The sequence below is a fragment of the Ictidomys tridecemlineatus genome, chromosome 1 (assembly GCF_052094955.1).
Source record: "Ictidomys tridecemlineatus isolate mIctTri1 chromosome 1, mIctTri1.hap1, whole genome shotgun sequence".
NCBI lineage: Eukaryota > Metazoa > Chordata > Mammalia > Rodentia > Sciuridae > Ictidomys > Ictidomys tridecemlineatus.
In genome coordinates this window covers 36688606-36713351 of record NC_135477.1, presented here as the reverse complement: position 1 = coordinate 36713351, position 24746 = coordinate 36688606, and the positions used below count along the sequence as shown (strand labels likewise).

General features: G+C 34.6%; 1 protein-coding gene across 8 annotated transcripts in view; it reads left to right on the top strand.

Moving 5' to 3' along the window:
* Positions 1–3: 3 nt before the first annotated feature.
* Shld2 (shieldin complex subunit 2) overlaps positions 4–24746 on the top strand; it is an 85927-nt gene continuing 61184 nt past the window's right edge. For 4 of the 8 annotated variants that reach the window (XM_078038703.1, XM_078038692.1, XM_078038686.1 and 1 more), the window contains exons 1-3: positions 13–121; positions 892–939; positions 5024–5097. The gene's annotated coding sequence lies outside the window, so the exon portion shown is untranslated. Of the gene's footprint in view, positions 122–180; positions 392–888; positions 940–5023; positions 5098–24746 lie in introns of those variants that run through there. The other 4 variants (XM_078038727.1, XM_078038720.1, XM_078038696.1 and 1 more) reach the window with 3 other exon arrangements.

Here is a 24746-nt window from a genome sequence, read left to right as displayed (position 1 = left end):
TCGGGGGCGCGCAGGCGCGGGCGGTTGGTGCGCATGCTCACCGGCGGGTGGAGGGGTGGGGCGGGAGCTCGGGCGGCCGGATCTCTGGGAAGCCCGCCCCTAGCCTTCTGGGGGCTCTCAGGTGTGTGCGCGCTGCTGGGGGAGGGGACCGAGCGAGGGAGAGGATCCTAGTCTCCCGGGGGCGCTGCGGGGCGTAGTTGCGGGGTCTGGGAGGGACCGAAGCCTGGAGGTCTGGCCGCGGGCCCGGGGCGTCTTAGTCATGTTTCCGTCCGCCTGCTAAGGGGCGCCCTGGGGCCGGAACCAGTGATGCGGGGCTCAGGCGCTTGAGGCCGGAAAGCGATGCGGAGCAGAGGGTGTTGAGGTCTGGCTCAGGGCTGGGCCTCCACCCGGGGTGAGGAAAGTTTTCATCACTAGTGGAACGGAGAGGAACTATGAAGGAGAAGGTCGCGGGGCTGGGGAATCCCTGACCAACTGGCTTTTACTACCCACGTTTTTAATTTGTCCCGTTCTACTAAAAGACATCGAGATAAAAGTTACGCAAAGCACTGTTGCCTTCCTCGATTCGTTCATGTCTAAAACGTGAAATAGTCTAAAACAAGGCTATATGGAAATGCGATTATGCTCAGGAATAAATAAGTAGGAAATGCTAAATCTAATGCACTTCTTTAAATAAGATGTTTGAAAGAGCCTAATGACTCAGTCATTAAAGAAAGCTACCAAATGCCACATGACCATCTGTAGTGGTCCCATAATATTTTGGCGGTTTTTAAATGTCATCTTTTTGTATTTCCTGAAATTCATCTATTAGATAACTTCATTCATCTATTAGAATATGAAAGAAAAATAAGTCTCACAAGATTCTGTAAAGTATATTCTTATGTTTTTCAGCAGAAAAGAGACCAGTATCCTGAATTTATTTTGATGGTCAAAAAGTTAAAGGTACCAAATTTTGTTTTCACTTGATAGTATTATCTTACCATTTAAAATTTTTTTTGTCGTTGTTGTAGATGGACAGAATGCCTTTGTTTCTCTTTATGTGGTGCTAAGGATTGAACTCTTGCCTCACACATGCTAAGCAAGCGCTCTGCCACTGAGCTACAGCCCCAGCCCCTTATTTTACCTTGCAGAAAGCAAACACCCCAAAATCTGGAGTTTCAGAATAATAACACCCCCCAAACCTGAAGTTTCAGCACTACCTATCAGCATTAGTAAGCAAATGGAAATGTTTTTCTTTTCAGGCTAATTCTCTGGTATGTTTTGAGGAAAGTGGTTTAAGAGATTAGTTTTATCTCTTTCTTGATAACTGCAACCTTCAGAAAATAAATGTTTAACTTTGCTTCTTCTGTGGCTTGTTCACCTGAATTCAAGAAGATGAAATTTAAGAAGCTTTGGAAGGAGTAAGGAATAGAGCTCTGGAAATTCTTTTTTATTGAGTATCTCCTGTGTAGAGTTGTCTTATAAAATGGCTATATGAGAAATCTATAAAAGGAAGGTTTTTTAATTTTAAAAACATTCATTGTTTTAAAATTATATACAAATTGTAAAAAATTCAAATTTTACAGGTAAGTTTTTTTTTTTTTAAAGAAAGTGTAATTATCCGACCCTGCCCTTCTTCCCCCATTTAGTGCATAGTTGGAGTTATTCCTTTTTCACCTTAAGTAAGGTATTATGATCACTTATTTAACAGAAGAGGGAACTGAGGCTCAGAGACAAAGTAAATTGTTGATGATCACCTGGATGATAAATAGGTTAAGATTCAAACCCATGTATCTGATCCCAAAGTTTCATTATTTCTGCTATTCCAAAAAGTATCTTAAGCATTTGTTTCATTTAGTTTAAAATTACTGTGACATAAAGTCTCTAAGTTTCAGCTTTACATTTATGACTTCTTTTGTAAGATGTACAAATAGTTTGCAAATTAAAGTTTAATTATTTGTAGTAATTTCTGGTTCAAAGGGGATCAAAATTTAACTTGAAGGGAATTTTGGTCATTTACCAAAGACAAATTGGTTTTCTGCCTTTGAAATTTATGAGTTTTTCTTAGCTCTTTTAAAATTCCAGGTTCTCCTTGATCAGTAGTGTGCTTTTGTACTTTCAAATGCTTCAAAAAACATTTTAGAAGAAGACTGTCAGAATTTAGAAATGAAAAGCATGTAAATACATGAACAACAATCATTTGAAAAAATAATTTAGTTGGAAAAGGTGTATATTTTGTCTCTCTAGATACGTATATGTTGTAAAAAAAAAAAAGATCCAATTTTATTCTTTCCATATGGCAATCTATTTGTGTTAGCACTAATTTGTTTAAAAGACTATTTCTTTCCCATTGAATGGTATTCACATACTCTTTGGAAAATAAATGGGCCTACATGTGAGATATTTATACATATCTATTCCACTTATCCATGTGTTTATCCTAATGCCCGTACCACACATTTAATTTCTATAGCTTTTAAAAAAAAGTTATTTATTTTTTGTCTGTCAGTGGGCCTTTCTTTTATTTATTTATATGTGGTGCCGAGAATTGAACCCAGTGCCTCATACATGGTAGGCTAGTGCTCTGCCACTGAGCCACCACCCCAGCCTTAATTACTTTAGTTTCATAGTAAATTTTGAAGTTGATAAGCACAGGTCTTCCAGTTTTGTTCTTTCAAGATAATTTAGTTATTCTATGTCACTTGAATTTCCATATGAATTTTAGGACCACGTGTCAATTTATGCAAAGAAGTCAGCTAGAATCTTTATAGGGTTTATGTCGACTCTATAGATCAGTTTGGGTATTAGTACCATTTTAACATTTTAACATTTAACATTTTAACAGTATTACATCTTTCAGTTGGTAAACATGGATGACTTTCCATTTATTTAATACTTTAGAAATTTCTCTCAGCAGTGTTTTGTTATTTTAAAATGGAGGTTAAATTTTATACTTCTTAAGATTACAGCAAACTGAGACAGCATTTCCCAAGAATTGTATGAGAAAGTAACCCTTCAAATTTTGTAAAATAACAAAATTGTTGTGTGAGTGGTGAGCATATGCCAAGCCCAGAACAATTTAGAATCAAGGATAGAATTCAAGAGAATCAAGGCTGCAGCAGTAATATTTTAGATTTATAAACTGTGTGTCTATCTTAAGTGTTTTAGGAAAAATTAAACTTTAAAATTTAAGGGATCAATCTGTGATCCTGAAATAAAATATGTAATAAACTAATAAAAAATAAAATTTGTTTTTCTTTAGTCAAATTTATTATTATTCTTTTTTAAAAAAATATTTATTTTTTAGTTGTAGTTGGACACAATAGCTTTATTCTCTGTATTTATTTATTTATTTTTTTATGTGGTGCTAAGGATTGAACCCAGGGCCTCACAGGTGTTAGGTGAGCGCTCTCGTTGAGCCAGAACCCCAACCCAGTATTTTATTCTTTTCATGCTATTGTAAGTGGAATTGTTTTCTTCATTTTCAGATTGCTCATTGCAAGTGTGTAGAAATTCAATGGTTTATTGTATACTGACTTTTTATACTTCAACTTTACTGAACTTTTTATTGTTAGTTTAGTGGATTCCTTAGGATTTTCTATATACAGGATTCTATCTTATGCAAATAGAGAGTTTTACTTCTTCCTTTTCAATCTGATGCTCCCCTTTTTAATTCTTTTTTTTTTTTTTCTTTCTTTGCTTTTTTTCCCCCCTCGTGGTACAGGGGCACCAAGGGTGCTTTGCCACTGAGCTATGTTTCCAGCCCTTTTATTTTTTATTTTGGGACAGGCCTCACTAAGTTGCCTAGGCTGGCCTGGAACTGGTGATACTACTGTCTTACTTTTTTGAATCTCTGGACTTATAGGTGTGTGCCAATATACTTGACATAGTAATTTTATTTTGTGCATACACAGGTAAGTATCAGTTTTAAATTTAAGGATTTCAGTTTTCTGTCACATACACCACAGTAAATACACTCTGCATGGAGGCAGTTTTATTTTGTATCTCAGCTGTTAAAAATGATGTTTAATAATAGGCACAGCTCAGCAAAAGAGGCGGACATTGCCTACAAATAATCATTCAACAAAATTATAAAAAACTTTAGAGGCTATTGGAGTGACTTTTCATGAGAAATGGTAATCATGATAATAATAGTATTAGTAATAGTTACACTCTATTGCACTTTACTGTATTTTGGCAATCTGATGACATTTTATTCCATTTTCTTGCTTAACATTACTCATTCTTTGCTGTTTCATACTATTTCATTGTCTGGATGCATCATAATTATTTTTCCCATCTCTCATTGAATGACATATACATTGCTTCCAATATCTTGAAGTTGTAACAATGCTATAATAAATAACCTATTACATATTATAGCAGTTCTCTTTTTCATCTCTTTACCTTTTTGTATATGTTATGACTTAATCTTAGGAAGAATTTAATAAACATCTAAATTTTGTTTTCCTGTAAAGTTGCTTAGTTCATATTTGACCTTAATTATTATCCTATCTGGTATTTCAAAAGTGATGTCATAAAGCCAAATTATATCACAAATCAAATATTTAACCTTTTAAACATAGGCTTTTAAAATAAGCAATTAAAATTTAATTTAAAAATTAATTAATTTAATTTAAAAATCTTAAATTTTTTATCAGGCCCCCTATTCCATATTTTTATGGATTTTAGTTCACATTAATCATTAATTTGCTAAAGAAAGTGGGAATAGGAGTGGAGCCTTTGCTAAAGAAGCAGCATTTGCAAAGTTTGCAGATAAATGAGATCATAGATTGCAAATTTAGGGTAGCATACATTTGGTTAAAAACAATTTGATCAATGCAGTAATTTGGCTTAAACAACAGTTGGGTTGAAAATGAATATTCTCTAGTTATGATTTTTTTAGGTATTGGTAATTGTGGTGTGAATCATGGGTTGTTTTTCAAACTTTTGTGTTGAAACTTTCAGAAAACCTTTTTCTAGTTTGCCTTTGTATTTCTAATTGATTTTTCTAAAAGTATTTAATTGTGACTTTTTTTCTTTTTAGTGAACAAGCTTTTGTAATAAGCCAAATAACAACAAAAAGAGTTGTATCAAAGAAAAGGATCTGAAGTTTTCAAGGTTTGTAGTCTTTTCTCTAAAACCTTATTTTTCTAATAAATCAAATGTTAGTTATGTCTGTTTGACTGGTTTAGTTTTCATGTTGCTGAATTTCTGAGTAACTTTGAATAAAAGTTTTATCAACTCCTGCTTAAGGAGCCTTTCTTTATTATAAGCAAACATGGAAATTCATAGTATGATCTTTATCCCTTTAAATATAGAATTCAAGAACATGTGAAGTCTCTTTAAAAATTAACTGTGCTGAGGTTGAATTCTGATTTCACCTGCAGTTATTCACTTTGTCTTTTTCATTGTTTTTAAATTTGGGTTAAATTTTTTATTATGTAAGAAGGATAACAGACTCAGTTACTCATCATTTAGCTGTATTTATTAATGTTCATGGTGACTCTATAAAAGCAAAACCTTATCCTATATTTAGCATTTTATTTTTAAAAATTTTAGATCAATTGTGACTTCAATATGTGACTGGACTTTGGATAGTAACAGAGAAAATGTAAGCTAAAAATTGGGGCACATTTGTAAAGCTGTTAAAAGCAGACATAACTGAAAAGTATATCAGAGAAGCAAAAAGTACCTTCCATTTCATCATCAGAGAAAAATTGTGGAAGAAAGACTTTATGTGAAATAGAGGTGAATATAATTACATTAAGCTTGGTCCTTACAGCAATTAGAATTTTAAAAAGGAAGAGAAGATACATGGCAGTGAAGCACTAGGGATCAAGGTAGAGAGGATTGTAGTGTTGAGTCCACTAAATAGCAGAGACCTAACTTCCTGATCTGAGAGTGTGAACAGTTATTTGCTAGCTAGATTAGTTAGTATGTTTTGGCTTTCAGGTACCAACAATATCCAAATAAAATGGCTTAAGCTTAAGCCATAAACTAAGATAATTGTTACCTATCAAGAAGGTAGAGGCAGGACTTTTCCACTGTTAGAATTAAGGGTCTGTGAAACTATTAGGATGCTCAAGTACTATTCTCTGTGTTATATTCATCACATTAGTGATATTTGTCCTAATGGTTTTAAGATGGGTTTAGCAGCTGGTGGTGGTGGTAGGGGGAGGTTAGGTTCACATGGAGGTACAATCAAATGCTATAGAGAAAGAGCAGTTTTCTCCTCCTGTGTATACCCCTTTATTGTTGAAGGTAACCTCCTCCAAAGACTTGCTATCCAGCTTCAGCTCTCTTAGGCCCCAGAGTTAGGATTGGGTTACATCCTACCTCTGACCTGATTGTAAGGGAGGTGAGAAGGAGGACTTTTTATAGAGGAGGCACTTTTAACCCCTGAAGTATAAGCAGGATCTGTGAGCAGGGAGGAAGGGTGGAAGGAGTGATTGTTAGATAGGCAATCAACAGTGTTTGCCATATTTGCCATAGAAAAATCACTAAGCTGCACTTTGCTATCTTATTGTGATAATGTAATTCCTTAGAATACAAGTGAAATTTAAGGGTGGGGGGTAATTCTTAAATATGACACTGGGAATTATGATACAGTTTTCTTTTCTCTGCATTGGGAAGTCTACAAATTCTAGTTTTTTTTTTGATCTTATATAATGATGATTATCTTTAGATTATGCCTCCTGAATTGAACATTGGCAGCTTATAAAGCAATAGTTTCACACTATGGTGTTTATTCTGTTGCTAGAATGAAGGACAGAACAGAAACCCATACTTAGCTTTTAGGGTTCATGATGAAATAGCAAGTGCTTAAATGATTCAGCAGACTTTTTGATGAAGTTTTCATGAGGGACTTCTTACTGTCATTGGTGTATGTAGGCAAGTGGCTTAAAATAATAAGGGCTCATCTGGCCTTTATGTTGAAATTAGAAATTCTTCTTGCCTTTCTTTGTCATAAGGGCAGAAATGATAGACTTAATTCTCTGTTATAATAATATAGTAATAGAAACATAGCTTGGGATTAGACAACTTTGAAGATACATGAAGTAGATATTCACAGTGGCTTTTACATAGTTATTGTTTTTCACAGTCTTCCCATTAAATGTGGAATCTTTATGATTGCATTCTAAGAGGGCCATTGAAAACTACATCTTGATTCTAGAAATTGACATCAGCCATCCATAATGAAAGTTCAGACCACCTATTCAAAAAGAAAAAGCAGGAATGAGTATTCAGTGAAAACATATATCAGTGGGAAGGTACTGAAATAGAGAAATAACAGGATTCCTCAAGAATAAGAGAAGTTTGTGATGAGAGGCTCAAGTTAAAGTGTATATCCCCTATCTTTGTGTTTTTTTTTTCTAAGTCAGGTATTAATAGTCTGTAGTCAAAAAAGAAATTATTTTGAATAATACTCTTTTGGGTATATTCTTATAAGTTGGCTCTAATGAATTGTAGACTTTGGCTAATCTTAATTTCATATTCTTTTCTTTTTTATGATGTATGACACACCAAAAAAATATGAACCAATTCACATTAGAGGAAGAATCACAGTTGGCTTTAAATTAAGTAGAACAAACTAAAAAACCTAAGTGTTGAGAAATTTTATTTCCTTTCCTTCTATAGTTTTCATTTATTTTAATACTTTCTTGGGTAAAAGTTTAAAAGATATAAAAGTGAAAATAACAGAAAGGTTATCCCATAATCCACGATAACTGCATTTTTATCTACAGATTTTCTGCAGTGACACAACTCTAGATGTCTGAATTAAGAAGCAGAATAGATGGATCAGCAAGGAATACTTACTATTTTATTCCTAATCTATTTACATAAATTCATAAAATTTCTAATCTATATCACTCTATTTTCATATTTTTTCACAGTCAACTGCTATGTTCTCATGAAACATTTAAGTTTTTCTTTTTTAAAAAAATATTTATATTTTAGTTGTAGTTGGACACAACACCTTTATTTCATTTATTTATTTTTTTATGTGGTGCTGAGGCTCGAACCAGGATCTCCCACGTGCAAGACGGGTGCACTACTGCTGAGCCTCAACCCCAGCCCCACATTTAAGTTTTTCTAATTTTTCTTTGTGGTTGTTACTCTAAAGTAATAGAAACTGGCAAAAAAAAGAATTAGAATTTAAAAAGTAGGATAAAACTCAAAACATTCTGAAAAATGAAATAGAGATGCTTAAAAATTGCTTTAAAAATAATCAAAAGTTACTGTCTGATATAATTAAGTTACTAATAAGTGAAAAAATAATGACTGGGTGTATTCAATTTTTCTACTTTCTGAAATTGATGTTTTGTTTTAGAGTAATTTTATTCATCATAAATTGTTTTGTAGTAATTGTTTTATTAGAATTAATTTTAGATTTATAAAAGAGTTACAAAGATACTACAGAGTTCCCATAAACTCTTCACCAAGCTTTCTCTAAGGATAACATCTTTTTAATTTTTGCTAGTGATACTAAGGATTGAACACAATGCCACTTTACCACTTCCTTTATATTTATTTTTGTATTTGGAGACAGGCTATTACAAAGTTGCCCAGGCTGGCCTGGAACTTGTCATCCTCCTGCCTTAGCCTCCACTTCTCTGGAATTGCAGGCATGCACCACCACATCCAGCTTCTAATGATAACATCTTATATAGCCATGGTACCAAAACTAAGAAATTAATTTTAGTATAGATATATTTATTTTTAGTTGTAGATGGACACAATACCATTATTTATGTTTATGTGGTACTGAGGATCAAGCTTAGTGCCTCACGTGTTCTAGATGAGTACTGTACCACTGAGCCACGACCACAGCCCTGGTATATCCATTTTTGGTGGTTATTTGAGCCAAAATCTCCTGTTGACCAACATGCCCTTTTAGGTGAACATGTTTAGTACCCTGTGATCTGATTTTTCCATTCTTAGGCTACAGGTGACTGATTGTCTTTTGGGCAGATATCCCACCTTGTTCAATCTGAATGCTGGCCAGAAATCTGTGATGTGACTTTATCAATAAAGTGGTTTTCCTGTTGTAATTTCATTTTTAATCTATATGTATCTTTATAATATCATTGTTTCCCTTTATAAAGGAATCCAAGTGTCTATTTTTTTTAACCCAAGCATAAATGATACATATTAGGCAACAGCATCATAGTTCACTGTATGTGAACTATGAGTATGTGTATGTATGTTTTTGAGGAAGGGGAGGGGTCCTATGGGAGAAAAAATGGTGAGAGATCAAGAGGCATTTACCAGAATATATCTCTACATAGGGCCAATTTATTGGCTTTCCCAGTAACCCTCTATTGTATGCTTGTTCTTTGTGGTGTTTGAATCTGTTGATGAGGACCTTTCATGGGTTCTAGAATATTTTCATCTTCTACCCCCCTCAAATACTATCTGTACCCTCTTCTGTTTTCTTTATCTTCTGTGTCTCAGTCTACTCTTGTAAAATACTAAAAGTATTTTCCAACTTTTAATTTTTTTGTGATTTATTCTATAAGTACCTTTGGAGAGGTGGAGTGCCTCCTTAATCCAAGGTTTACAATTCCCTGAACCATGAAACTATGCAAACCTTTGTTTTTGCAGGGACTGGCTTACTTTTAGATGACTGACTATTACTTTGAGAATGTTGCCCTTTGGCGCCACAGGTCACTGTGGGGAAGTTATCTTTTAAAACTCATTTTTTTAGGGGGTTTTGTGCTTTAAATGATGTTCCTCTTAATCCATAAGACCCTCAAACAAAAATATTTTTCCTGATGACCAGACACCCTCAGGTCAAAAGCAGCTCCAATGTTAATTTTCCCTAGACTCCCTAGTTTTCTTTTATAGTTTTGGCTGAGTAACTCCTTACTCTTTACTTGTGACTTTTAAGAATTTGTTTTTCATACTTCACCCAGTATTTTTTGTTGTTTTAATGGGAAGAATTGATTGAAATCTATCTTACCATTTTGGAAAACTGGAACTTATTTATATGTTTCTGGTATTGATCATGATTAAATTAAAAAAAACACATTCTACTTGATGTTGCATTATAGCTATAGACTCATAAGGGGAGCCTTGACATATTATTGTTTAAAAAGAGTGTGGAGCATCTTTTATTATATTCATTGTCTGTTTTCTTCAGTAAAGGTTTTAAGGACTGGATTTTATTCCTTTGCAGTTTGTATTCATATACTTTTTTAAACTAATTAATTGTTTTGTGACTTGGGGATTGAATCTAGGGCCTAATGTGTACTAAGCATGCACTCTACCATTGAGATATATCCCCAGTCCAAATTTTAATTTTAAAGAAACTTGTCTTGATGATTTGTTTTTATTTCATGTTTCCATTTTAAATGGCTTTAACATGAAGAAGGTACCCTATGATTTTAGGTATCATATTTATAGGCTTATAAATTGCATTCTTTTTTTTTTTTAAAGAGAGAATGAGAGAGAGTGAGAGAGAGAGAGAGAATTTAATATTTATTTTTTAGTATTTGACAGACACGACATTTTTGTTTGTATGTGGTGCTGAGGATCGAACCCAGGCCGCACGCATGCCAGGGGAGCGCGCTACTGCTTGAGCCACATCCCCAGCCCATAAATTGCATTCTTTAAAAAACAAAAATAGAAACTTATTTTTGGTCTTCTGTTTGACTTTAATATTCAAATTAAAAAATAGTGTTTGTCTGCTTTTAACTTGTATGTGTGTGCGGTGCTGGGGCTTGAATATAGGATCTAGTGCATGCTAGGCAAGTTCTGAGCTCTGCCCCACTATCCACTAATTATTTTTAACTTTTTAGTGTTTGAATTTTTGAGAAAATTTTGGGTTTATTTTATGTATCACACTTTTTTTTAAAATTCATTCACGTAGGAACCTTTTGTTAAGACTTATTATCAACCAGACATTGGGGTATGTGGTAAACCAGACAGATATCTCTTCTAACATGGAACTTTCATCCCAGTGTAGAGGCTACTGATTGCAAGAATGTTAGCTAGAAAATAATAGCGTATTGCATTACAGGATAATAGGTAATACTTAACATATATATAAGTTGCTCAGAGGCAGCCTCTTCATGAAAGAAGCATTTAAACAGAAACTAAAGGGTTGAATTGGAATAACCTAAATAAAGAGCTATGGGAAAAGCATTTCAGGTAAAGGAAACAGCATGTGAAAAGATTGTGGTAAAGGAAAGACCTTGACTCTTTTAGGAATGGACAGAAACCCAAGTCTGAGTGGAGAATGGAATTTTTTTTTTTTTTTTTTTTGAGCAGCAGATAAGGGTCAGATTATGAAGGTAAGAGCTTTATATTTTACTTTTTGTACAGCAGGAAATCCAATTGGAAGTATAGCAGGCATAAACTTTGTAGACTACAAATTTAAATGTAAAAAAGACAATACTGTCTTTATTTCTCTGTAATTAAAATTTTCTTAGCTATAGAGCTTCTTGTTTCTACTGAGTAGAAGAAAATGATCCTGCTGAATTATCTTGCCAATTTAGGATAAAGTCAGTAGCTTAGAGTTTAGCTAAGTTAATTCCAGATTAATTCAAATCCTTGGGTAAATACTTGGTCCTTTGGGTAAATGTTCAGTTTTTCCACATAGTTCCCTCTGCCCCAACAGAAGATATTAGTAAAGAAGTCTGTTTCCTGGTAGTGAGGGGGAGGCATACCATCTTTGTGTCATCCTCTGTCCTTCTAGGACATTGCTAATGACTGGCTTGATCTTGAATGGTGCTCTCTGCCCCAGCCACATCTGAGGCTGATGTCATTGCTATTTTCTTGGCATCTGGTCATTATATCTATACATGCTGGGTTCTCCTGAATCTCAGGCTGTTTTGAGCTCACTGGCTCAAAGGAAATTCCTTAGTGGTTTTCTGCATCATGCTGGTCTGTATAGGACTCTTGAGTGGCTTTTTAAGAATATGGTTTATACATGTCACTGGCTATTGCATTGCTGCCAACTGTGATCTAGTGTTAGATGCAAGGTTTTACCAAATGTAGTTTCCTGTACCATAACATATATATAAAATTCTATTCTGGTCCTTCCCCACTGACATATTAGATATTTTTGTTACCCTTCCTCATAGTAATACTTACCTCCAGATGGGGCAGGAGGTAAAATCTGAACTTATATCTAATCTAACTTTGCTCTCTTGTTTCTCTCTGAACTCTTTAAGTTTTTATGTTGTCTTGATTATTTTGGGGGAACTATAGTTGTTAATACCTGCCTCTTCCTCTAGCTGTAGTTTACATTATGAACTATGTCATCAAAATGTTCCTACTTTGGGGCTGGGGTTGTGGCTCAGTGGAAGAGCACTTGCCTAGCATGTGCCAGGCATGGGTTTGATCCTCAGTACCACATATAAATAAATAAATAAAGGTATTGGGTCCAACTACAACTAATTTTTTTTAAATGTTCCTGCTTTGATTAGTGATATTTAAAGCCATATTTGTAGTATTTTAAAAAGCTCTCTTAAGTTTTTAGATCTTAAAATTGACATCCTTATTAGCTTTCAGTAATTACAATTAATGGATCAAAGACCTAAATATAAGAGTTAAGTGTAAGAAAAACTATAACTCTAAAAGAAAATGTAGGTGTTAATCTTTATGACTTTGGATTAGGCAACATCTTCTCAAATATGGAACCAAAAGTGCAAGCAGCTGGACTAGAGATGTAGCTCAGTGGTAGAGTGCTTGACTAGTATATGTGAGGCCCAGGATTTGATCTCTAGCACTTTAAAGGAAAAAAGAAGAAGAAGAAGAAAAAAAATTGATAAATTGGACTTTTAAAAAAATTAAACATTTGTGCTTCAAAGAAAAGCAAGCAAAAAGAAAATAAAAAGAAGCTGGGTGTGGAGGTATATACCTGTAGACCCAATAATTTGGGAGGATGAGACAAGAGGATTGCAAGTTTGAGGCCATCCTGGGCAACTTAGTGAGAGTGTCTCAAAATAAACAGGGCTGGGGATGTAGTTCAATGGTAAAGCTCTCCTGGGTTTAATCCCCATCCCTTCAAAAAAATCTTTTGTTTTGAACTAATATTAGGCTTCTATAGAATAGCTTTAATAAGATTTTCGAGGTAGAGATAAATGTTATATTGCTCATAGAGTAAGTGGGAATACTTGGTGAAAGAGAGCAGACAATTCTTTTAAAAATCCTTTGCAATGGCTAGATAGGGTAGTGCAGGCCTATAATCCCAGTAGCTCAGGAGGCTGAAACAGGAGGATCACAAGTTCAAAATCCACGTTGGCAACTTAGTGAGGCCCTATGCAACTTAGTGAGCCTCTGTCTCAAAATAAAGTAAAAAATAATAATAATAATAATAATACTATGGGCTGGGAATATGTCTCAGTGGTTAAGCCCCTCTGGATTTAATACCAGGTACCAAGAAAATTAAATCAAAAATAAAAAAAATTTTGCTAGGAAAAATGGTAGGGATACAGGATAGTAGATAGAGGAGCATGTTGAATCTAGGTAAGACTCCAGCATATTTATATGGTATATGGAAAAGGTCATTAGAATTTGAAGACTAAGTAAAAAGGAAATGAGTGTTATTGGACATTGTCCTTAAGATTAGCAGGAATGGAGTGAAGATACTGGGTTCTAGGAAGAATGAGAATATAGTTTCTGCTGAAGTAGGAATAAGGAAGAAGGGATATTACAGATGGGGAAGTGTATGGATGGTAGGTGAGGAATTTGGGGAATCAACATTTGATGTATTTTTTTTTTCAGTGAGGTAAGAAAAAAACCTGCTGAGATTGATTATAGGGGAGCAAGATGGTGATTTCAGGGGAGACATTGAGAAGAAAAGGAGTGTTTCGAGAAGGCTATTAAGGAAATAAGAAGGTGAACTGAATTAGAGTACTTAAAAGTACTTCATTGTTCTGGTATATATAGTTATGTGAAAGATTTTTTTCCCCTTTTCTCAGGATTTAGCAACCTAAGTGACAGGAGAGTAAACATGAAGTAAACATGTTTTGATGAAGAAGGGTGCATAAGTTAGAAATATGTGTGAGTTAGATAAGGATATAAGGTAAACATGTTTTGATGTATTTTAGCACAAACAAGTGTGATAGTTTAGGATAAGCGAGTTGTGATGCAATATAGACACAATCTGTGAAGATAGAATAAGAGATAGAAGCCACGACGTAAACATGTTTTTGGTTTGAAATGTTGTAAACAACTATAGTATTTAAGGGCCAGGAAGGCTGAGCTCTTTGGTCAGTTCAGATCCACGATGTCCGTGGGTCAACATCGAGCGAACTGAGCCCCGCCAGTCTCTGTTCCTGTGCCTCGTGTGATGTGATGAACCTGGTGTGAATAAACCGAGCATTCGAAAAGGCATATCGTGTGCAGCGGCTTCTTTCTTCAGGACACGGATCGTCGGCTGGGAACGGTTACCTGGGGCAGAGGCGATCCTGACTCCAGGACCACCTGGGGACGATCACGGGACCTCGCTGCAGTCCTGCTCGTGTCACTAAGTGAGCAGACAAGTTAAACAACTGGGTCAGTCTAGTTTGAATTTTATGGGCTAATCTGACACAATGGTTAAGGAGACAGGAGGTTAAATCATGAGAGTGAAGTGATGGACCTTTGAGTCTAGGCTGAATCGGGAATAAATGAAATCAGAAGGTAGTCGCTGGCATATTAAGTGGTTGGTAGTAGAGATTGGATAGTGGAATTTAAAAACAGGAGGACCAGTTGCTGGTTATGACAGGATACAGATCTTACTATGGAGTGGGTTTTCAAAGTATAGACAAAGTGAAGATTATTGGATTGAGATAAAGGGACTCTAAAGCTAGATTGTTAGAGGAGTTAGCAATACAGACAGTGAGTTGCTCAGAAAAGTAGCAGATCAAGGGGTGGGAAGGTTCTGAACCAAGTTGCAAAGTCATAGTGAACATAAGAGTGGCCAGGTCAGTAAATAACAGAAACAAGGAGAGAGGTTAAGAGATGACATAAACTGAGGAGTATTTGGAGAGTGGTAGTTCATGCCTGTAATTTCAGTGACTCCAGAGTCTGAGACAGGATGATCGTAAGTTTGAGGCCAACCTCAGCAACTTAGTGACACCATGTCTCAAAACAGAAGAAAACAAAAACCCTAAACTGGGGATGTAGCTCATTGGTAAAGTGCTCCTAGGGTCAACACCCATTACAGAGAGTCGGAATGGGGAGGGGGAGAACATAAGCCTCAGTAGAGATACTTTTATGTGAGGGTATCAAATTGTGATGATAAATAAATGACTTCTCAACTGTGATGGTAAACAAATAATGACTTCTACAGGTTGCATTTGTTGAGTGAAAGAGTAGTTGTCACTGAGGTTTTAGTTTAGATAAAAAGATTTCCAGAGTGTTGATGAAATTAATTTAGGATTTAGGGTATTTGTTTACAGTGGAACAGTTTAAAGGGCTATCAGTGACTATTGTTATTGGGGATATGTGAGGGTAGAGGAGAAGGAGAACACATACAGAGCAAGAATGAGATGAGAGTGCAATGAGAAAGGGGAATTACTTGTAAGGACTTAAATTTTGAGTGATTGCGACAATGATGAAAAATATGGTGATCTTAGCTGATCTCAAAATTTTGATTAATTTTGATGAAATGTGAAAAATGATGAAATGATGAAATATATGGTGATCTTAGCTGATCTCAAAATTTTGATTAATTTTGTGGGAAACTGTGTTTATGCTAACGGATTGAGATGCTGGATTATGCACAAAGCTAGATAGCTTCATTGTTTTTAAGTCTACTTAGTAAGATTTAGCATTTTGTAGCCTTTGCTCAGTGTACCATAAAATACCCTAGCAAAAAAACTGTTTTATTTTTTGACAAAGCTCAGTCCTGGATGAAAAGGAAGACCTGAATGGAAGCAATTATTCTTGTTGGATTTTTTTTTTTTTTTAAGAGGTGGGTGAGAGTACAGATAACCCTAACTTCAAATTACGGTGATAAATACTAGGTCTTAAAGCCTTTGCAAAGTTTGATGCCAGGTTAAGAGAGAATACAAAAAAGTTGTATAGTAATAATCCCAATAATAATAACAGCATGATTGACTAATGATCTGTTTTAAGACATGTAGAATTAATGATAAGTTCTGAAGTATAACCTGAAATGCTACATATTAAACATGCATTTTTCAGAATTAGAAAATGTATCATTTCATAAAGTTTTAAAATTGTATTCTGAAAGTTTTGCCTTTCCTGAAATGCCTATCTTAAAATACTGCATTAATCTTTGGCATGTTTAAAATATGCTTTGGACTTACTCAGGTCCTGTAATACTTAAAATCTAGAAGCATGTCTTATTTCAGAGCACTAAGAAATATTGATGTGTATAATTCTGCTGTTTAAACCAAGATTAATTTTGCCAGCAGGAAATATGACTTCATTACATGTTTAACTGTCTCTGTGTTTCACAAAACAAATGAATGGAAAATATTAGAAATAATATTTCACAATATTCACTGACATATGAGTAGAAAATATTAGAAAGAAATAATATTTCTTTAAAATTTCACAATTTTTATGTTTTTTAAACCAGTGGGCCAACTTGCTTCATGTTTGTTTGCTTCTTTTTTTTTTTTTTTTGGTACCAGGGAATGAACTCAGGGGCACTATTCAACCACTGAGCCATATCCCCAGCCCTTTTTTTTTCTTTTTTTTTTTGTAAAGAGAGAGTGAGAGAGGAGAGAGAGAGAGAGAGAGAGAATTTTTAATATTTATTTTTTAGTTCTCGGCGGACACAACATCTTTGTTGGTATGTGGTGCTGAGGATCGAACCCGGGCCGCACGCATGCCAGGCGAGCGCACTACCGCTTGAGCCACATCCCCAGCCCTCCCCAGCCCTTTTTCATATTTTGTTTAGAGACTGGGTCTCCCTGATTTGCTTAGTGCCTCCCTTTTGCTGAGGCTAGCTTTGAACTCGTGATCCTCCTGCCTCAGCCTCCTGAGCTGCTAGGATTACAGGTGTGCGTCACCGTGCTGGCTGCCTCATGTTTCTTTTGTCATTTATTAGAACTTTATTTCAAAGACAGGAGGTAGCAGATAAGTTAAGGAAAATTTGGGAGGTAAAAATTCCATCTACTTTTTAAAAAGACATTTTAGCATTGGCATTGTATTTGTCTTCTTAGAGTTTCTTCATTTCTTATTCTTTTTAAAGCAACCAGGTTTATTGAGGGCTGTTCTGTAAAGAAGTAGGTTCTATCATCAAATAATTTTGAGAAACTGAGCACCATGTCCCCTCCCTGCTTGGTGATTCACAGGGAATATCAATTTATATCACATTGATAAAGGCTCCAGGAAATGGTATTACTATTAATAATGTAACATTTATCAAGCACAGTCTAGGGCTCTCTTCTAAGACTTGCACATGCATTAATCTTTTTAATTTTTTTTTTTGTACCTTGAATTAAACTCAGGGCACTTAACCACTGAACCACATCCTAGGTGACGTTGCCTGAGCTGGCTTACACTGGTGATTGCAGACTTTTTTAAACATATTTTTTAGTTACACATGGATGCAGTATCTTTATTTTGTTTATTTACTTTTACGTGGTGCTGAGGATCGAACCTAGTGCCTCACACATAGGAGGCAAGTCCTCTACTACTGAGTTCATAACCCACTTCAATCTAATGTATGAAATATGATATGTCAAGAGCTCTGTAATGTTTTGAACAACCAATAATAAAAAAAAACATAAAAAAAGTTCTATCTCTTCATCTGATAGACCATGATAATATCTTGCAAGATGGCTATGAGAATTAAATAAGAAAACTCATGTAGTATCTGGCATATAAAATGTTCTGTGTTAATTGTCCCCTTTTTTCCCCTTAAGGAGATGGTCTATAAAGTCTGCACATGAATGAATTATGAAAGTGCCTGGAAAGGAAGAAACAGTTTTTTAATGTGAACTGTCCAGTTTTATGCTGGCATCAGCTTATTTGTGTTAAAGTGATGTTGTCATGATACAGGTTATATGGGAGTTAAAACCAGTTTCCTTCTGGTTTTCCAAATGACATAATAAGCAGTACCTGATGGGGTAAACATAGACCTGTTTATTAGCTCACTTATTATTAATGTTAAACTAGCTTTGTGCTGACTTCTTCTGTTCTTTTTGAAATTTTACTGTTGCCATTTAAAATCTCATACAACTTCAGTCTTCATAGAATGTTTAGTGATTTAAATCATCCTCCAAAACATGTAAAGTGTCTTTTCTAATGTGGCATCATCTGGTAGTATTATTAAAAATCTGCATGTAGGACAGAATTTACTACTGGATGCTTGTTTGGTTTTCATGGCACTCTATGTTTGGGGTTTAGGGATATTTCCAATGTGTATAACCTAAACATTTAAACAGTCATTTAAAATAGAACTATTCAAAGAGATATCTATGGGGATTTTTCAGTTTTACAACTTCCTGAACAAAAAGAAAATGTGTTTGAGAGCCAGGTATTTTTTTTAATTTTTTTTATTGTTTGTTCAAAACATTACATAGCTCTTGACGTATCATATTTCATACATTTAGATTCAAGTGGGTTTTGAACTCCCATTTTTACCCCATATACAGATTGCAGAATCACATCGGTTACACATCCACATTTTTACATAATGCCATTTTAGTAACTGTTGTATTCTGCTATCTTTCCTATCCTCTACTATCCCCCTCCCCTCCCCTCCCATCTTCTCTCTCTACCCCATCTCCTGAAATTCATTTCTCTCCTTGTTTATTTTTCCATTCCCCTCACAACCTCTTATATGTAATTTTGTATAACAATGAGGGTCTCCTTCCATTTCCATGCAATTTCTCTTTTCTCTCCCTTTCCTTCCCACCTCATGTCTCTGTTTATTGTTAATCTTTTCCTCCTGCTCTTCCTCCCTGCTCTGTTCTTAGTTGCTCTCATTATATCAAAGAAGACATTTGGCATTTGTTTTTTAGGGATTGGCTAGCTTCACTTAGCATAATCTGCTCTAATGCCATCCATTTCCCTGCAAATTCCATGATTTTGTCATTTTTTAGTGCTGCATAATACTCTATTGTGTATAAATGCCACATTTTTTTTTTTTATCCATTCATCTATTGAAGGGCATCTGGGTTGGTTCCACAGTCTAGCTATTGTGAATTGTGCTGCTATGAACATGTGAGAGCCAGGTATTTTGGCATGCACATGTAGTTCCAGCTAATAAGGAGTCTGAGGCAGGAGGATCACTTGAGCCCAGGAGTTTAGGCTAGAGCCTGGGCCTTAAAAAAGAGAAAAGAAAGAAAGAAAGGAAAGGGGTTTTAGTTTGAGTTCTGTGATGGGGTATTTCTAATATTCTGTTTTAAATCTTTTACAGCCGTAGTACATAGTAGGCAATCAGTAAATATTTAACGATGAACTAAATTTAGTTTCCAATCCTGACTCCATCTCTTGCAACTTCTATGACTTTGACAGGTTTCTCTACACTTCAGTTTCCTCATATATAAAAATTCCTCATATATAAAAATTCCTATGTTCCAGGGGTTTTGCAATAATTAAACATTTAGGCATATAAGAGCCCCACAGCATATGGCACATAGTAGGTACATAATATGTTGAATGTATCTCCCAGACATTTACCTGCTTTCTTCAGCAATTTTTTTTTAAAATTTTTTTTGGTTGTCAATTGACCTTTATAATTTACTTATATGTAATACTGAGAATGCTAGGCAAGTGCTCTACCACTGAGCTATAACGTTGCTCCAGCCCCACCAATGTTCTTTTTAAGCATATTTTTCTCTTCTCATTCCCTGAACATTTAGAAACTATGTTCAAGAGAGAATATGATTGACAATAAACTGGAAATATGTTCCTTTGCAAACCATCCTTAGAATGTCTTAGTAGAAATGATTTTATGTCCGATAGACCTTGGTTTGAATCCTTGCTTTGTAATATACTAGTGTTGTACCCTTATGTGAGCCTATTATATGTAAAGTTATTATTAGACTAAAATAAGTAATAATATCCAAAAGGCATATAGTTCATTTTCTGGTTTGGATGGGACCCAAATAAAAGTTATTACTTTTTTAAAAAAATATTTTTTTAGTTGTAGATGGACACAATACCTTTATTTTATTTGTTTACTTTTATGTGGTGTGGGGAATCAACCCAGTACCTCACACATGCTAGGCAAGTGCTCTACCACTGAGACACAGCCCTGTCCCAAAAGTTATTACTTTTAATTGAAACTTTTTTTTTTTTGTACTGGGGATTTAGCCCAGGGGCACTCTACCACTGAGCTACACCCCCAGCCCTATTCTGTTTTTTTTTTTTTTTTTTTTTTTTTTTTGCAGGGGGCGGGCAGGGTCTCACTAAATTTCTGAGGCTGAACTTGAACTTGTGATCCTCCTGCATCACCCTCCCAAACTGCTGGGATTATAGGAATGTGTCGCCTGTCTGATTTGAAACTATTATTAATCTGGTAGATTCCATGGTTAATTCATGGACATAGCCTCCTCTATTCAAATCACATTAAGAGCAGATAGAACACTATGAGTGACTAGTGGGCATATTTTTATATAAGTAGCTCAATTTGGCCTTGCCTAGAATTAGGTTTCACAAAAGTGGTATTTCTTGTTGTACTTGGGTAAAAAGAAATTGTTTGTTTCTGCATTTGGCATGACTTTATAAAATGTTGCCTTTTTTGTTGAATATCAAACAAACTATCAGAGACGTTTATGAGTAGTACAGTATTAAATTGTTTGCTATTTAAAATGCTTTTCTTCTTTTGCTGATCTCATTTATTAGAAATAAACATGTTTCCCTCCTGTACTAACGTTTAACACAGTATTAGCAAGCCAAATTTAATAAAATATTATGTCCAATTTAAAATTCACTTGAATTGTTTAGACAAATATGAAATTGATTCCTACACTGGTGGACTAAGCATTGCAAAGTAGGAAATAATGAGAATTCCTAATAAATATAAAAGCTTAAGTAGGGATATTGTAGAAAAAAGGTTTAATTTTGAAATTTTATAATAAACTTGTAAAATTAAGAACAGAGTTTTAAATGGGTACCAAAGCAATCAACATTTATTTCATAAGTTGACTTTCTCTGATGAGAAGGCAACATCAATTTTCTTTTATGTAGGATTTCTTTTGTTAATTAAGATATGTAGTTATATGACATAGATGTATTAATGGCATTAAGTACGTTCCGGTTGTTTTGCAGCCATCACCATTATCTAGTTCCAGAACTTTTCATCATCCCAAAAGGAAACTGCATTTCACTGACTTTCCATTCCTGCCTTCCCCCAGCTGCTGACAGCCACTTATCTGCTTTATGTCTCTGATTTGCTTACTCTGTTTCATATAAATGGAATCACATAACATGTTGCCTTCTGTGTCTGACTTCTTTCACTTAGCTTAATGATTTTAAGGTTTATTCTCATTGTAGCATATATCAGTACTTCATTCCGTTTTATCTGAGTGATATTTTATTGTGTACCCATACCTATTAATTTTACCTGTTTGTCAGTTCATGGATGTTTGAGTTGTTTCTGTTTTGGGATATTATGAATAGTACTGTTATAAATGCTCATGTTGGGCTGGGGATGTGGCTCAAGCGGTAGTGCGCTCGTCTGGAGTGTGTGCGGCCCGGGTTCAATCCTCAGCACCACATACCAACAAAGATGTTGTGTCCGCCAAATACTAATAAATAAATATTTAAAAAATAAATAAAATAAATGCTCATGTATACAGTTCTGTTGGAACATGGTTTTTACATCTCCTTAGTATGTATCTAGGATGGAATTACTGGGTCATATGCTAACACTATGTCTAACTTTTTGAAGAAGTACCAAAATTTTTTCAAAGCACCTGCATTCTTATTTTTTATTTTTGAAGTGCAGTGGATAGAACCTAGGGCTTTGTGTGTGCTAAGGAAGTATTCTACCATTGTGCTAGACCTCCAGACCTGTTATATAAATTTTAATGCTCTTATACTTTGGAAGAAATGAAGAAAAATGGCTAGTAAAATGTTGATTTGAGACTATTCATACTCAAGACAGCCAGCCCTTCTGCAAGCCAGATGGATTATAAGAATTAAGTCTCAATTTGCTTCATTTGCTTTATAGAATGAAAACTTTAAAATATAAACATAACACTATAGGAATAGTGTCAAATTTTTGTGCTGCACTGTTAGTCCACTCACCTACTTCTGGAAGTTTAGAGTATGCTTGGAATTGATGGTATTTACTTTCATATAAGGATAGTTATCTAAAAGTGACATATTAGATTTCTTAGCTTTCTTTGTTTTCATTTTTTGTTGCATAGTTTACTAAAGCAGGAAATTTTCTACAGAAAAAAATATATTTAAAATTTTTTTTTAGTTGTAGATGGACACATATCTTTATTTTATTTTATTTTTTTTTAAAGAGAGAGTGAGAGAGAGAGAGAGAGAGAGAGAGAGAATTTTTAATATTTATTTTTTAGTTCTCGGCGGACACAACATCTTTGTTGGTATGTGGTGCTGAGGATCGAACCCGGGCCGCACGCATGCCAGGCGAGCGCGCTACCGCTTGAGCCACATCCCCAGCCCCACATATCTTTATTTATTCACTTATTTTTATGTGGTGCTGAGATTTGCTGAACTTCAGCCCTAGCCATATAGAAAATATTTTTGAATCAAAATTTAACTATAAATTTGTAGTTTATCAGGGGTGTAATATTAAAATATGAATCTTGGATGTGAAAATGGACTTTCAAGCAAGCAAAAATTATTCTGTTGGTTATAATGTCTAAGATAATAGAAAATTTTTTATGAATAAAAAATTGATGAAAAGTTGAAGAAACTGGGAGTAGACCTAATTAATTGTAATTAAATTTTTTTGAATGTAAAATAAAAATTTTCAATCATCGTATAAAGACATCACTTAAATCTTTATGTGAGGGCAGGGAATAAAGCTCAGTGGCTGATTGTGTTTATCATGTGAAATACACATACACACACAATCATGTTTCTGTGAAAGATATTGTGTTAATGTGTTAATGTCTTAGGTGGTTAAGAGACATTTCTGTCTCCACTGATGCCATTTTCTCTCTCTGTTGCTGTCCTTCACTGTCATTGTCATTTTCATTGTCTCTTTCATTTTTAATCAACAAATGCTTATACAGCTTTTACTAATTAGCATAAAATGAAGTCATTGTAGAGAGGTAAAAAAAAATGGTTTCATTGGAAGTATAAGATATTAAAGCAGAGCCACAGGTGGTGGTGCATACCTGTAATCCCAGAGACTCAGGTGTCAGAGGTAAAAGGGTCTTAAGTTCAAGTTCAGCCTTAGCAACTCAGAGATATCTTCAGTAACTTTGTGAGAACTCTAAAATAATAATAATAATAATAATAATAATAATAAGAAGAAGAAGAAGAAGAAGAAGCAAAGGACTGGAGTTGTAGTTCAGTCGTAAAGTGCCCCTGGGTTCAATTACCAATATTCCCCACAGCACTCCCAAAAAGATTTTTAAAGCAGAAAATGCACTCTAGAGAAATAACTTTTATGAAGTAATTTTGAATGCTGGATTAGGTGGCTTTATGCCTTATCTTATTTCAGGTGTTAATCCATGTGAATTTTATATTTGGAAGAAAAAAATGTGATTATCATTCATTCCATAAAGTTTGAAGGGAACTTTGTGTATCTGGATAAATCATCCTATTCCTTTGCAGATATATTACAGATATTGAATTTTTTCCTTTCTTAGGTAAATTTTTTTCAGGTTTTAAAATATGAAGGTCAGTAATCACTTTGGACATTGAATAGGTTATCTACTAAATTCTGTAATTTTAACTTACAATCTTCAGTAATTTTTGCAATTATTTTGATGACTAAAATAATTTGTTATTGTCACTGAATAACTTTGTGTTGTATACCTTTGTATACCTCATTTTGGGAATGTTGAAGTATAGATAGTTGCACTTGCATTATAGAAATATTGTGTTTACTCAGATTTTTATTTGGATATTGACTCTTGTAATTACTTTTTTGTATTGTTTTTGGCCATTGTATTAAGTTTATGATAGATAACCTTCTGTACTAACTATAATTATAGTTAATATAGAAATAGAAACTGCAAATAATTGATTCAGATAAAATATTGGTGGCTATTTTTATTTAAAATATTGGTAAGGAGAAAGAAGCTAGGGAAATTTTGGAGGGCAAGTTTTATATTATGAAATCCCAATTTAATTATTTATACATTTAGAAACAGATGAGTGACCAAAATGTGATTTCCAGGAAATTTCTGGGAGTACCTGCATACACTCCATAATTCTTTTTTTTTTTTTAAAGATAGAGAGGGGGGGAGAGAGAGAGAGAGAGAGAGAGAGAGAGAGAGAGAGAGAGAGAGAGAATATTTTTAATATTTATTTTTTTAGTTTTTGGTGGACACAACATCTTTGTTTGTATGTGGTGCTGATGATCGAACTCGGGCCGCACGCATGCTAGGCAAGCGAGCTACCGCTTGAGCCACATCTCCAGCCCCACTCCATAATTCTTGGTGCTAAACGTTTATCTTGCTGCCAGGATTAAGGAAAATATTCATTTAGTTGGAAATCATAATGCATTTCCTTATAGAAGCAGGATGGTTGAATAGTAGTCTGAATTCTTATTCATTATTCATTAAATGAATATTTTAAAGACAGAAGGCATGTACTTTGTTATATACTCTTTGTGTTTACCAAGGTGTTGTGCAATTCCTATCTCAGAAAAATCCACCCCGCCCCCGAAGCCTTTTGCTAGTTGTGGGGAGCAC